We start from the raw sequence: 15,078 nt of genomic DNA on the forward strand, positions 1-15,078 counted from the left end.
AGCTAGAAATGCTTTCTCATGCTGGACCAAATTGGGTTTGGATGGGTATGTGACTATAACCCTCTCAATACTTGATTTGGGAAATGCATGTGGTATAATCAGTGACCATACTTCATCTCTTCTCATGAGCAATTGACCAAGGAATTGGCTATTGATCAAGATTTGAGAGATTGAATTGTAAGAAATTGTAATTCAATCAATTAAGATTGCCAAGGAGATCAATGAGTGCATTGATTGAGGAAGAGATGAAAATGAACTTGATCCGGAGAACTGCAACATCTCCTAAGCCCAATGAACTCCCCATCTCTGATCTTACCCATTCTCTTTAATTTCTACCATTTACTTTTATGAGCAAATCCCCCATTCCCATTTACAATTCTGTAATTTATTTTCAGTTATTTACTTCCAGTCCTTTAATTCTAGCATTTACTTTTCTGTTATTTACATTCCCGCCATTTTATTTTCTGCAACTCTCAACCCAAATTATGGATTCGCTCAACTAGAACACTCTTCTAATTAAAGTTGCTTGATCAATCAATCCCTGTGGGATTCGACCTCACTCTATTGTGAGTTTTTACTTGACGACAAATTCGGTACACTTGCCGAAGGAAATTTGTTAAGAGACAGTTTCCACTCGCATCATTACTCATTTCTGTAACCCTAGGCTACTAGTTTTCTATAAATTGGACCTTTTGCTATTGTATTTTCATCTTTGGACGTTTAGTCCCTAGACCTTGGAGGCTGGCCATTCGGCCATGCTTACACCATTATCACTTTTGTATTTTCAACGGTGGAGTTTCTACACACCATAGATTAAGGTGTGGAGCTCTGCTGTTCTTCATGAATTAATACAATTACTATTTTTTTTCTATTCAACTCAAGTCTATTTCTTCTCCAAGATATTCATTCGCACCCAAGAACATGATGAATGTGATGATTATGTGACACTCATCACCATTCTCACCTATGAACGCGTGACTGACAACCACTTCCGTTCTACATGCAAACAAGCTTGAATGTGTATCTCTTGGGTTTCTAATCTAATATTAGAACCTTCGTGGTATAGGCTAGAATTATTGGCGGCCATTCCTGAGATTCGGAACATCTAAACCTTGTCTGTGGTATTCTAAGTAGGATCTGGAAAGGGATGGCTGTGACGAGCTTCAAACTCGCGATTGTTGGGCGTGTGACAGACGCAAAAGGATCAATGGATCCTATTCCAACATGATCGAGAATCGACAGATGATTAGCCGTGCGGTGACAGCGTGCATAGAACATTTTCACTGAGAGGACGGGAAGTAGCCATTGACAACGGTGATGCCCAACATAAAGCTTGCCATGAAAAGGAGTATGAATGATTGGAAGAAGGCAATAGGAAAGCAGAGGTTCAAGAGGAACAAAGCATCTTCATACGCTTATCTGAAATTCCTACCAATGAATTACATAAGTATCTCTATCTTTATCTTATTTTATATTTTATTCATCTTTTAATTATCAATCCTCCATAACCATTTGAGTCCGCCTGACTGAGATTTACAAGATGACCATAGCTTGCTTCAAGCCGACAGTCTCCGTGGGATCGACCCTTACTCACGTAAGGTTTATTACTTGGACGACCCAGTGTACTTGCTGGTTAGTTGTGCGAAATTGTGACAAAGTGTGATTCACGTTTGAGAGCTCCAAGTCCTTTGGCGCCATTGTTGATGATCACAATTTCGTGCACCAAGTTTTTGGCGCCGTTGCCGGGGATTGTTCGAGTTTGGACAACTGACGGTTCATCTTGTTGCTTAGATTAGGTACTTTTCTTTTTATTTTTCCAAATTTTTAAGAATGAATTCTAGAGTTTCAAGGTGATGTTCTTATCATCACAAAAGCTGATTGATTCTCATCAATTTAGCTGCTGAATGTAATGTCCTGCTGATGCTTGGCTAACCATGTCTAATCTTTTTAGACTGAAGCTTTAGACTAACATTGCATGATTCCTGGAATTCTTATTAAAAGTTTTGATTCTCTTTATTTTCTTTTCTATATAAGTTTCAGAAATCACAAAAAATTTTTATAAAATCATAAAAATCAAAAATATTTTATGTTTCTTGTTTGAGTCTAGTGTCAATTTTTAAGTTTGTTGTCAATTGCATGACTTTCTTCTTCTTGCATTTTTCGAATATATGCATATTGTTCTTCATTGATCTTCAAGTTGTTCTTGATGATTTCATTGCTCTGATCTTTAAATTTTCTTGTTTTGTGTGTTTTGTTATTTTTTATATGCATTCTCAATTTGTTAGTGTCTCTTATATGAAAATTTTTAAGTTTGGTGTTTTGCATGCATTGTTTGTTTGATTTGAGTTGTATTTTGATTGTTTCTCATCATTGAAAAATTCAAAAAAAAAATTTTCAAAACTATGTCTTTTCAAGTCAATAATATAGAGAATTGAAGATTCAGAACATTCAGCAGAGGAATCAAATAGAAAAAGCTGGGCGTTCAAAACGCCCAGTGAAGAAGGAAAACTGGCATTTAAATGCCAGCCAGGGTACCTGGCTGGGCATTTAACGCCCAAAAAGGTAGGATTCTGGGCTTTAAACGCCAGAATGGATGCCATTCTGGGCGTTTAACGCCAGAAGGACACTAGAGGGAAGATTTTGTTTTTAATTTAAATCTTTTTCAAATTTTCATAATTTTTCAAAATCAAATATTTTTCAAATAATATCTTTTCAATCATATCTCTTCAAAATCAATTTCTTTCCATTTTTTATTATTTTCGAAAATCCTTGCTACTATTAATGATTTACTTCAAAATTTTCAAGTTGTTACTTGCCTATTAAGAATCATATCTTTTAATTTCTTGTTAGTCAAGTAATCAACTTTAATTTTAAAACTTTCTTTTTTTAAAAATTGATTTTCAATCATATCTTCTCAATCATATCTTTTCAATCACATCTTTTTCAAAATTTACTCTCAATCATATCTTTTTGATTTCTAATTTCAAAATCCTTTTCAAAAATCACTTAATTTCTTTCCCAATCTTAATTTTCGAAAATCTCAATCAAATTTTTAAATTTCTTTTTATTATTTCAAAATCTTTTTAATTTATTTTCGAAAATTTCTTCCCCTCTTCTCACATCCTTCTATTTAAGGGACTAACACTCCTTCTCAAGGTGCAATTCGAACTCTATCCCTCTTGATAAGTTTGAATTCTCTTCTATCTACCTCCTCCTTCTATTCTTCTTTTCCTCTGACACCTCAAGGAATCTCTATACTGTGACATAGAGGATTCCCTACTTTCTTGTTCTCTTCTCTTTCATATGAGTAGGAGCAAAGATAAAGGCATACTTGTTCAAGCTGATCCTGAACCTGAAAGGACCTTGAAGAGAAAGCTAAAAGAAGCTAAAGCACAATTCTCTCTAGAGGGCCTAACAAAGCTTTTCAAAGAAGAAGAAACAATGGCAGCTAAAAACAACAATGCCAACAATGCAAGGAAGGTGCTTGGTGACTTTACTGCACCTACTCCCGATTTCTATGGGAGAAGCATCTCAATCCCTGCCATTAGAGCAAACAACTTTGAGCTTAAACCTCAATTAGTTTCTCTAATGCAACAGAATTGCAAGTTTCATGGACTTCCATTGGAAGATCCTCTTCAGTTCTTAGCTGAATTCTTGCAAATCTGTGACACTGTCAAGACCAATGGGGTTGACCCTGAAGTCTACAGACTTATGCTATTCCCTTTTGTTGTAAGAGACAGAGCTAGGACATGGTTGGACTCACAACCCAAAGAAAGCCTAAACTCTTAGGAAAAGCTAGTCAATGCCTTCTTGGCAATGTTCTTTCCACCTCAAAAATTGAGCAAGCTTAGAGTGGAAGTCCAAACCTTCAGACAAAAGGAAGGTGAATCCCTCTATGAAGCTTGGAAAAGATACAAGCAATTGATCAGAAGGTGTCCTTCTGACATGCTTTCAGAATGGAGCATCATAGGTATCTTCTATGATGGTCTGTCTGAACTATCCAAGATGTCATTGGATAGCTTTGCTGGAGGATCTCTTCATCTGAAGAAGACGCCTGCAGAAGCTCAGGAACTCATTGAAATGGTTGCAAATAACCAATTCATGTACACTTTTGAAAGGAATCTTGTGAATAGTGGGACAACTCAGAAGAAAGGAGTTCTTGAAATTGATACTCTGAATGCCATATTGGCTCAGAATAAAATATTAACTCAGCAAGTCAATATGATTTCTCAAAGTCTGTCTGGAATGCAAGCAGCTGCCAGGCAGTACTAAGGAAGCTTCCTCTAAAGAAGAAGCTTATGATCCTGAGAACCCAGCAATGGAAGAGGTGAATTACATGGGAAAACCCTATGGAAACACCTATAATCCTTCATGGAGAAATCATCCAAATCTCTCATGGAAGGATCAACAGAGACCTCAACAAGGTTTCAATAACAATAATGGTGGAAGAAACAGGTTTAGCAATAGCAAGCCTTTTCCATCATTTTCTCAGCAACGGACAGAGAATTCTAAGCAGAGCCACTCTGACTTAGCAACCATTGTCTCTGATCTAATCAAAACCACTCAAAGTTTTATGACTGAAACAAGGTCCTCCATTAGAAATTTAGAGGCACAAGTGGGTCAGCTGAGTAAGAAAATTACTGAACTCCCTCCTAGTACTCTCCCAAGCAATACAAAAGAGAATCCAAAAAGAGAGTGCAAGGCCATAACCACAACCCACACGGCCGAACCTGGAGAGGAGGAAGAGGTAGTGATCTCCACTGAGGAAGACCTCAATGGACGTCCACTGGCCTCCATGGAGTTCCCTGAGGAGGAACCATGGGAATCTGAGGCTCACACAGAGATCATAGAGATTCCATTGAATTTACCTCTGTCATTCATGAGCTCTGATGAGTATTCTTCCTCTGAAGAGGATGATGATGTTACTGAAGAGCAAGTTGCTAAGTACCTTGGAGCAATCATGAAGCTAAATGCCAAGTTGTTTGGTAATGAGACTTGGGAGGATGAACCTCTATTGCTCATCAAAGAACTGGATGACTTGACTAGGCAGAAATTACCTCTAAAGAGACAAGACCCTAGAAAATTCTCAATCCCTTGTACCATAGGCACCATGAACTTTGAGAAGGCTCTGTGTGACCTTGGGTCAAGTATAAACCTTATGCCTCTCTCTGTAATGGAGAAGTTAGGGATCATTGAGGTACAAGCTGCTAGAATCTCACTAGAGATGGCAAACAATTCAAAGAAACAGACTTATGGACTTGTAGAGGATGTCTTGGTAAAGGTTGAAGGCCACTACATCCCTGCTGACTTCATAATCCTAGAGACTGGGAAGTGTATGGATGAATCCATCATCCTTGGCAAACCCTTCCTAGCCACAGCAAAAGCTGTGATTGATGTTGACAGAGGAGAATTGATCATTCAAGTGAATGAAGACTTCCTTGTGTTTAAAGCTCAAGGATATCCCTCTGTAACCATGGAGAGGAAGCATGAAGAGCTTCTCTCAATACAGAGTCAAACAGAGCCTCCACAGTCAAACTCTAAGTTTGGTATTGAGAGGCCACAACCAAACTTTAAGTTTGGTGTTGAACCCCCACATTCAAACTCTAAGTTTGGTGTTGGGAGGTTCCAACATTGCTCTGAACATCTGTGAGGCTCCATGAGAGCCCACTGTCAAGCTATTGACATTAAAGAGGAGGCAACCCAATCTTTAATTATCTATCTTAAATTTCTATTTTCTTTTGTTATTTTATGTTTTCTGTAGGTTGATGATCAGGTGAAGTCACAAAAATAATTGAAAAAGTAAAAACAGAAGGAAAAACAGTATTAAAAACAGAACACCCTGGAGGAGAAACTTACTGGCGTTTAAACGCCAGTAAGGGTAGCAGAATGGGCGTTAAACGCCCAGTCTGACACTATTCTGGGCGTTAAACGCCAGAAATGGGCACCAGACTGGCGTTTAATGCCAGAAAAGGGCAAGAAGCTGGCGTTAAACGCCATAAATGGGCAGCAGCCTGGTGTTTAACGCCAGGATTGGCAGAAAGGGGCATTTTTGCACGCCACTTGGTGCAGGGATGAGATATCCTTGACACTTCAGGATCTGTGGACCCCACAGGATCCCCACCTACCCCACCTCTCTCTCTCTTCTTCACTCATTCACCAATCACCTCAATACCTCTTCCCCAAAATCCCCTCACCTATCAAATCCCACCATTCTCTTTACCACTCACATCCATCCTTCATAAAACCCTACCTACCTCACCATTCAAATTCAAACCACTTTCCCTTCCAAACCCACCCATAATGGCCGAACCTTACCCCCCTCTCCACTCCTATATAAACCCATATTCACTCCTTCATTTTCACACAACATAAACACTACTTCTCCCTCTTGGCCGAAACACTAAGCCCCTCTATCTCCTCTATTTCTTCTTCTTCTACTCTCTTCTTTCTTCTTTTGCTCGAGGACGAGCAAACCTTCTAAGTTTGGTGTGGTAAAAGCTAAAGCTTTTTGGTTTTTTCATAACCATTTATGGCACCAAAGGCTGAAGAAACCTCTAGAAAGAGGAAAGGAAAGGCAAAAGCTTCCACCTCCGAGTCATGGGAGATGGAGAGATTCCTCTCAAGGGTGCATCAAGACCACTTCTATGAAGTTGTGGCCAAGAAGAAGGTGATCCCCGAGGTCCCTTTTAAGCTCAAAAAGAATGAGTATCCGGAGATCCGACGTGAGATCCGAAGAAGAGGTTAGAAAGTTCTCACCAACCCCATTCAACAAGTCGGGATCTTAATGGTTCAAGAGTTCTATGCCAATGCATGGATCACCAAGAACCATGATCAAAGTGTGAACCCGGACCCTAAGAATTGGCTTACAATGGTTCGGGAGAAATACTTAGATTTTAGTCCGAAAAATGTAAGGTTGGCATTCAACTTGCCCATGATGCAAGGAGATGTTCACCCATATACTAGAAGGGTCAACTTTGATCAAAGGTTGGACCAAGTCCTCATGGACATCTGTGAAGAGGGCGCCCAATGGAAGAGAGATTCAAGAGGGAAGCCGGTTCAACTAAGAAGGCATGACCTCAAGCCCGTGGCTAGGAGATGGTTGGAGTTCATCCAACGCTCGATCATTTCCACTAGCAACCGGTCTGAAGTTACTATAGATCGGGCTATCATGATTCATAGCATCATGATTAGAGAGGAAGTAGAAGTTCATGAGGTTATATCCCAAGAACTCTACAAGGTGGCGGACAAGTCCTCTACTTTGGCAAGGTTAGCCTTTGATAAACTACTATTTTATGGTTTATCTTGTGCTCAATTGAGTGGTTTTTATCAAGTTCTTACCCACTTATTCATACTATTTGCATGGTTTTACATTTGCCTTCCTAATCATGTGCTTTAATTGAAAACATGCTTCTTTGATCTTATATTTGCTTATTATTAATCCTCTCTTATTACCATTAGATGCCTTGATATATGTGTTAATTTTTTTCAGAGATTACAGGGCAGGAATGGCTCAGAGGAAGGAATGGAAGCATGCAAAAGTGGAAGGAATACAAGAAGTTGGAGAAACTGCTAAGCTGTCCAGCCTGACCTCTTCGCACTCAAATGGCTATAACCTTAGCTACAGAGGTCCAAACGACGCGATTCCAGTTGTGTTGAAAAGCTAACGTCCGGGGCTTCGATTTTATATAATATGCCTTAGTTTCCTTGACACTAGGCAACGCGACCGCGTGCTCAATGTGGCCGCGTCGCAGTGACGGAAATCAGCGTGTTTGAATTTGAGACCAGCAAATTCTGGGCTGTTTTCAACCCAGTTTGTAGCCCAGAAAACACAGATTAGAGGTTATAAAGTGGGAGAATGCATCCATTCAAAAACAGGCTCTCATAATTCATAATTTTAGTTTTAGATGTAGTTTTTAGAGAGAGAGGTTCTCTTATCTCTCTTAGGATTAGGATTTTGGACTTCTCTTAGTTTTAGGAGTGACTCTCGATCTCAGGTTTAATGTTCTTTACTATTTAATTTCGTTTCCATTTTTATTCACCTCAGTACTTTAATTGATATTTATCTTTTGAATAATTGGCTTATGGCTTTCATGTTATGATTTTCTTTATTAATGCAATTGAGGTATTTTCAGATTTGTGATTTATATTTAGCTTTTTACATTCTTGGTTTTGGTTAAGAAATCAGTAACTCAGGAGTTATCCAATTCAACAGCATAATTGATAATTTTTATCTTGCCAATTGAATTGAACTTCAATAATCCCAACCTTTTCTTAGGAAATAAATAGGATTCGAAGATCAAACTAATTAATCCCTTGACTATCCTTTACTTTAGTAAAGGTTGACTAAGTGGAATTAAGATTCAACTTTCATTATTATTGATAAGGATAACTAAGTCTGGACTTCCAATTTCTAATACCTTGCCAATAGTTATTTTATTATTATTATTTATTTTTCTTATCATTCAACATACTGCTTCCTTATTTTCTAAAACCCCTAATTTGCAAGACTCATGACCAATAATAAGAACATACCTCCCTGCAATTCCTTGAGAAGACGACTCGATGTTTAAATACTCGGTTATCAAATTTAAAGGGGTTTGTTACTTGTGACAACCAAAACATTTGTACGAAGAGATTTTTGTTGGTTTAGAGACTATATCTACAACGCGACTGTTTTTATGAAATTCTTTACTGGTAAAAATCTTAACGTCAGCCTTCCCTCATCTCATTTGTCACCTCTGCAATTCGGTTGGAATTGACATAGAGGGAGACATTCTCATTGATGAGGACAAGCCCATCACTAAGAAAAGGATGGAGCAAACAAGAGATCCCACTCATGGACAAGAGCATGAGGAAACTCCTCATCATGAAATCCCTGAGATGCCTCAAGGGATGCATTTTCCTCCACAAAACTATTGGGAGCAAATCAATACTTCCCTAGGAGAATTAAGTTCCAACATGGGACAACTAAGGGTGGAGCACCAAGAGCATTCCATCCTCCTCCATGAAATTATAGAAGACCAAAGAACCATGAGAGAGGAGCAACAAAGGCAAGGAAGAGACATTGAGGAGCTCAAACACTCCATAAGATCTTCAAGAGGAAGAACAAGCCGCCATCACTAAGGTGGACCCGTTCTTTAATTTTCTTGTTCTTTATTTTCTATTTTTTGAATTTTTATGCTTTATGTTTATTTATGTTTGTGTCTTTATTACATGATCACTAGTGTCTAAGTGTCTATGCCTTAAAGCTATGAAAATGAATCCATCACCTTTCTTAAATGAAAAATGTTTTTAATTGAAAAAGAAAAAGAAGTGCATGAATTTCAAATTTTAAAACAGTTTAGTTATTTTGATGTGGTGGCAATACTATTGTTTTTCTGAATGAATGCTTGAACAGTGCATATTTTTTGAATTTGTTGATTCATGAATGTTAAAATTGTTGGCTCTTGAAAGAATGATGAAAAAGGAGAAATGTTATTTGATAATCTGAAAAATCATAAAATTGATTCTTGAAGCAAGAAAAGGTAGTGAAAAGCTTGCAAAAAAAAAAAAGAGAAGCAAAAAAAAATAATAATAAAAGAAAGAGAAAGAAAAAGAAAAGCAAGCAAAAAAAGCCAATACCCCTTTAGACCAAAAGGCAAGGGTGATAAAAAGAATCCAAGGCTTTGAGCATCAGTGGATAGGAGGGCCCACAGGAATAAAATCCTGGCCTAAGCGGCTAAACCAAGCTGTCCCTAACCATGTGCTTGTGGCGTGAAGGTGTCAAGTGAAAACTTGAGACTGAGCGGTTAAGGTCGTGGTCTAAAGCAAAAAGAGTGTGCTTAAGAGCTCTGGACACCTCTAATTGGGGACTCTAGCAAAGCTGAGTCACAATCTGAAAAGGTTCACCCAGTTATGTGTCTGTGGCATTTATGTATCCGGTGGTAATACTGGAAAACAAAATGCTTAGGGTCACGGCCAAGACTCATAAAGTAGCTGTGTTCAAGAATCAACATACTTAACTAGGAGAATCAATAACACTATCTGGATTATTGATGCCAAGGCATCTTAGGCTAGTTTCACTAGCATTTTTCTGTTAGTTTTAGTTGTTTTATGCACTTTCTTGAGCTTAAAGTAACCAAGAATGGTTAAAAGAATAACAAAGCAATGAACCATCCAAACAGTATGATTTTTATGCAAATTTCATGAGTTTTTAGTTATATTACTTGAATGCTATGAATGGAAGATTCTCATGAAAATTTGCAAGACTTTGATGCAGTTGTTTGGATGATTTCAGGAAAGAAGAGGCTAGGCAAGGAAGCAACAAAAATCAATAAAGGAAGCTTGAATATCACATGTGGAGTTTAAGTTCCAGTTTAAGCTTAAACTGGAACTTAAACGGCCAAAATCATAAAAGCTGAGGAAAGGGTGAAAGTGGCGTTTAACCTCCAGTTTAACCTTAAACTGGAAGTTAAACGCCAGAAATGGGAAATGCACCAGGGAGCCATTTCCACGTTTAAGCTCCAGTTTAACCTTAAACTGGAGCTTAAACGTGTTCGACCAAGTTTTCTCCTCCAGGGTTGCTTTCTCCAATTCCACGTTTAAGCTCCAGTTTAACCTTAAACTGGAGCTTAAACGTGTTCGACCAAGTTTTCTCCTCCAGGGTTGCTTTCTCCATTTCCACGTTTAAGCTCCAGTTTAACCTTAAACTGGAGCTTAAACGTGTTCGACCTCCAGGATGGCTTTCTCTATTTCCACGTTTAAGCTCCAGTTTAACCTTAAACTGGAGCTTAAACGTGTTCGACCACCAGGGCTGCTTTTCCTATCTCCACGTTTAAGCTTCAGTTTAACCTTAAACTGAAGCTTAAACGTGTTCGACTACGTTACCCTCCAGGGCTGCCTTCTTCCATTTCCACGTTTAAGCTTCAGTTTAACCTTAAACTGAAGCTTAAACGTGCTTCCACAAAAGGCATCACTGGAAGTGTCTAGCGTTTAAGCTGCAGTTTAAGCTTAAACTGCAACTTAAACGCCACTCTTGGAAAAGGTTTCTGGGCCAAAAATATTGCAGTTTAAGTTAGCATTTGAGCACAAACATTAACTTAAACTTACTCTGGTATGAAACCCAATTGAATATCATGGTTTATGGGATTGGGCCTGAAGGATTGATGAGTCTGGAGTTTCAATTTGTTGAGTCATGTGTCATTACTTGATTATCACTAAGTTGGCTCAATGAATGTTACAGAATTTGGATCAGCAGCCTCATCAAGATTATAGATCATAAACCCAAAGCAAAAAGAAAGCAGGGAGAGGCCTCAAAGCCCAAAAAAACACAACAGAAGCTCAATGAAGAAAGTGTATAAATAGGATAGAATTTAAGTTAGAGGCACCTTTTTACCTTTTCATTTTGGAAGTTTTCATACTTTTGTAATTGAATTCAGAGCTATGACTCACTAAACCCCCTTTCATTGGGTTAGGGAGCTCTATTGTAATTCAATGAATCAGTAATAGTTTTATCTTCTTCTTCAATCTTTTCTCTTGAATTTTGTTAGAAAGCTTCTCGATCTAATTCCATTGGGTAGTTGTCTTGGGAAAGAAACTACCCATAATTGGAATCCTTCGGAACCTTGGGAAAGGAATGGAGGATTCATGCTAGAGAAGCTTTCTCACAGTGAATTGGATTGGGGTTTGGATGGATATTGTGACATGTAATCCTACCAAATTGTGGTTCATGAAACTGTGTGGTATAATCAGTGATCGAGCATCATCTCTTCTTATGAACATTTAAGCCAAGGGATTGGAAATTTGTTTGTTGTTAGAGAGAATTGGTGAGCCAAGGGATTGGGATCCAATCATATAAGATTGCCAAGCAAAAATTCAATGAACGCATTGGTTGAGGAAGAGATAAAAATGTTTTGATTCGGAGATCTCAATATCTCCTAAAACCGAATGAATTCCCCATCTCCGATTACCACTTTCTCTTTACATTCTGCAATTAAATTCATGCAATCACCCCCATCCCTTTTAATTTCAGCAATTTAGCTTCTCGCTCTTTAATTCATGCAATTTTACATTCCGCAATTCTCATCTAAATCTTGATTCCGCTCAACTAGAACATACTTCTAATCCGAATTGCTCACTCAACCAATCCTTGTGGGATTCGACCTCACTCTATTGTGAGTTTTTACTTGACGATAACCGGTGCACTTGCCGGAAGGAATTTTGCCGATCGTGCAATTTCCTAATCGTAGCATAACAAGTTTATGCGCATCAAGTTTATGGCGCCGTTGCCGGGGATTGGTTTTCGATTGACAATTCTCAAATTGGAAGTTAACTAGATTGAGCATTTTTCTTGCTTTGTTAATTCAGTTCAAGTTAATTGTTGAATTTTTAATTTCTGCACTCTGTTACATTCTTTCTTTCTTTATGCCTTTAAATTCAAGCAACTAACTCACTGACTCACTAACTATTTGAATTAATTCCTCAACTACTCTAACCATACTCTTCCATTAACCAAGAGTATTTCACTTGTTTGTTGCCTGTGCTGTGTTCTTGTATGACAGGTAGGAGAGGAGAGACATCAACTCCTCCATATACCGAACCAGAGAGGACCCTTCATAGACTTAGAAGGGAAGCAAGAGGGAAGAGAGTACTGGGAGAAGAAGAATCTGAAGGAGAATCTGAGGACAATTTTGAGGAAGCTCTAGATCTCAACATGGATAGAGAAGTTCACAACCATGAGAGAGCTGATGGAAATAATGCCATTCCCGAGAGGAGGGTTCTTGGTTCATACATAAACCCAACCTCTGGGAATTGTGGTAGCAGCATTCAGAAACCACGTATTCAGGCCAACAATTTTGAACTCAAACCACAGCTAATATCACTTGTGGAGAATCATTGTTCATTTGGTGGGAGTGCTAATGAAGATCCAAACCAACATCTCACAAAATTCCTGAGAATTTGCGACACTGTGAAGTCCAATGGAGTCCAGGAAGATACCTATAAACTGCTCTTGTTCCCATTTTCACTTAGGGACAAGGCAGCTAAGTGGCTGGAATCATTCCCAAGGGGGAGCCTAACAACCTGGGATGAGGTGGAAAGCAAGTTTCTGGCACGTTTCTACCCCCCACAAAAGGTCAATAGGCTTCGATCTGAGGTTCAGACGTTTAGACAACAAGATGGTGAAACTCTCTACGAGGCATGGGAGAGATTCAAGGATTTGACAAGGAAATGCCCACCAGACATGTTCCATGGCTGGGTGCAATTGCATATTTTCTATGATGGACTTTCTTATGAATCAAGGAAGGCTGTAGACCATTCATCAGGAGGTTCATTGAACAGGAAAAAGACTGTGGAAGAAGCCATTGAAGTGATCGAGACAGTGGCTGAGAATGAGTACTACTATGCTTCAGAGAGACACAACACTAAGGGAGTCATGGAGCTGAACCATGTTGATACAATTTTAGCCCAAAACAAGGTGTTTGCCAAGCAACTAGCAGAGCTCACCAGGAAACTAGAAACAAAGCAAGTGGCCGCAATACACACACAAGATCAAGAGGAAGTAAGCACTGAAGGAGGTGATTGGGAAGAGGCCAACTATGTGGGAAACCAACAAAGGCAATCATATGATCCACATTCCAACACTTACAATCCAGGATGGAAAAACCACCCAAACTTTGGGTGGGGAAACCAGCAAAACCAACATAACAAGTCCACATACCAAAACTCCAACCAAAGATCATACCAAGCCACACAAAACACTTACTCCCAACCATCATATCATGGCCAAAATAATCAACCTACCCAACCTAATCCGAACCAACAATTTCAAGATCAATTAAACAGGATAGAAGGAATGCTGGCAAACATGGGCCAGGACATAAGTGAGTTGAAAAGTTTCAGGGATGATGTGAGATCTACCTTAAGAAACCATGGTGAAAAACTCAAGAGGATGGAGTCTCAAGTAGGAGAGCTATCTCAACAGGCCCCCAAATCAACTGCAGTGTTCCCTAGTGACACAGAAAAGAATCCTAAAGGGGAACAAAAGAGAGTGAGATGGGAAGAATGCAAGGCCATCACCATATTGAAGGAAGTCTCAGAAGAAGAAGGAATTAGACCCTCAGAACAGGAGCCAGAAATCTTGAAGGAAGGTGTGGAAGAAGCTAAGCAGGAAAGTGAAACTGAGCAAGCCAAGGAACTGCAAAAAGGCATGCTGGAAACATACCAACCAAAAGCACCATTTCCTCAGAGGTTAGGAGGAGGTGAAAAAGGGAAAACCTATTCAAGGTTTTTAGAGACATTTAAGTCTCTCCATATCAATATTCCCTTCCTTGAGATTCTCCAGCAGATGCCTACACATATCAAGTATTTAAAGGAATTGCTGAGCAAGAAAAGAGTTTTGAAGGGAGGACAAACTGTAATAATGAACAAAGAATGCAGTGCCCTCATCAAGAAGGACATAGTCTCTAAGAAAACAGACCCAGGAGGTTTTCATATCCCCTGCATCATAGGGGAAACAAAAATTGACAGAGGATTCTGTGATCTAGGAGCTAGCATAAATGTGATGCCTCTGACTCTTATGAAGAGGCTACAACTGAATGAGGTGAGATCCACTGATGTAATCATACAACTGGCTGACAAAACTCAGAAGCAAGCTGAAGGGGTAGTTGAGAATGTGCTGGTGAAAGTGGGAAATTATTTCTTCCCCACAGACTTTGTCATTTTGGACATGGAGGAAAGCCACCTACACCCTATCATTCTGGGAAGGCCATTTCTAGTCACTGCTAGAGCGCTCATAGATGTAGAACAAGGAGAGCTAATTTTGAGAGTACATGATGAACAGCTCATTTTCAATGCTTTCAAACCTGCATCTGAGCCTGAACCAGAACCTGAAAAGCCTAAGGATGATAGTAGCCATCTATGTTTGGAGGAAAGCAATCCAGCAGCTGAAATTCTGAAACAGTCCTTGGAAGGCAAACAAGAATTGCAAGAGTTAAAGCCACAAGAATCAATAGAAACAGATCAGAAGGATCCTCCTGGCATAAGGGTCAATGAAGAAATCCTCAAGAGAAAGGGAAGAATTGTAAAGAAATTGCCAAGAGG

At 39.1% G+C, this 15,078-nt stretch overlaps 1 non-coding gene across 1 annotated transcript; it reads right to left on the minus strand.

The window, feature by feature from the left end:
- Positions 1 to 13,117: 13,117 nt before the first annotated feature.
- LOC112731851 (small nucleolar RNA R71) lies at positions 13,118 to 13,221 on the minus strand. The gene has a single exon (XR_003167606.1). It is a non-coding gene; the product is annotated as a small nucleolar RNA R71 (small nucleolar RNA).
- Between the last annotated feature and the right edge of the window lie 1,857 nt (positions 13,222 to 15,078).

This window comes from Arachis hypogaea, chromosome 12 (genome assembly GCF_003086295.3).
Source record: "Arachis hypogaea cultivar Tifrunner chromosome 12, arahy.Tifrunner.gnm2.J5K5, whole genome shotgun sequence".
Classification (NCBI taxonomy): Eukaryota; Viridiplantae; Streptophyta; class Magnoliopsida; order Fabales; family Fabaceae; genus Arachis; species Arachis hypogaea.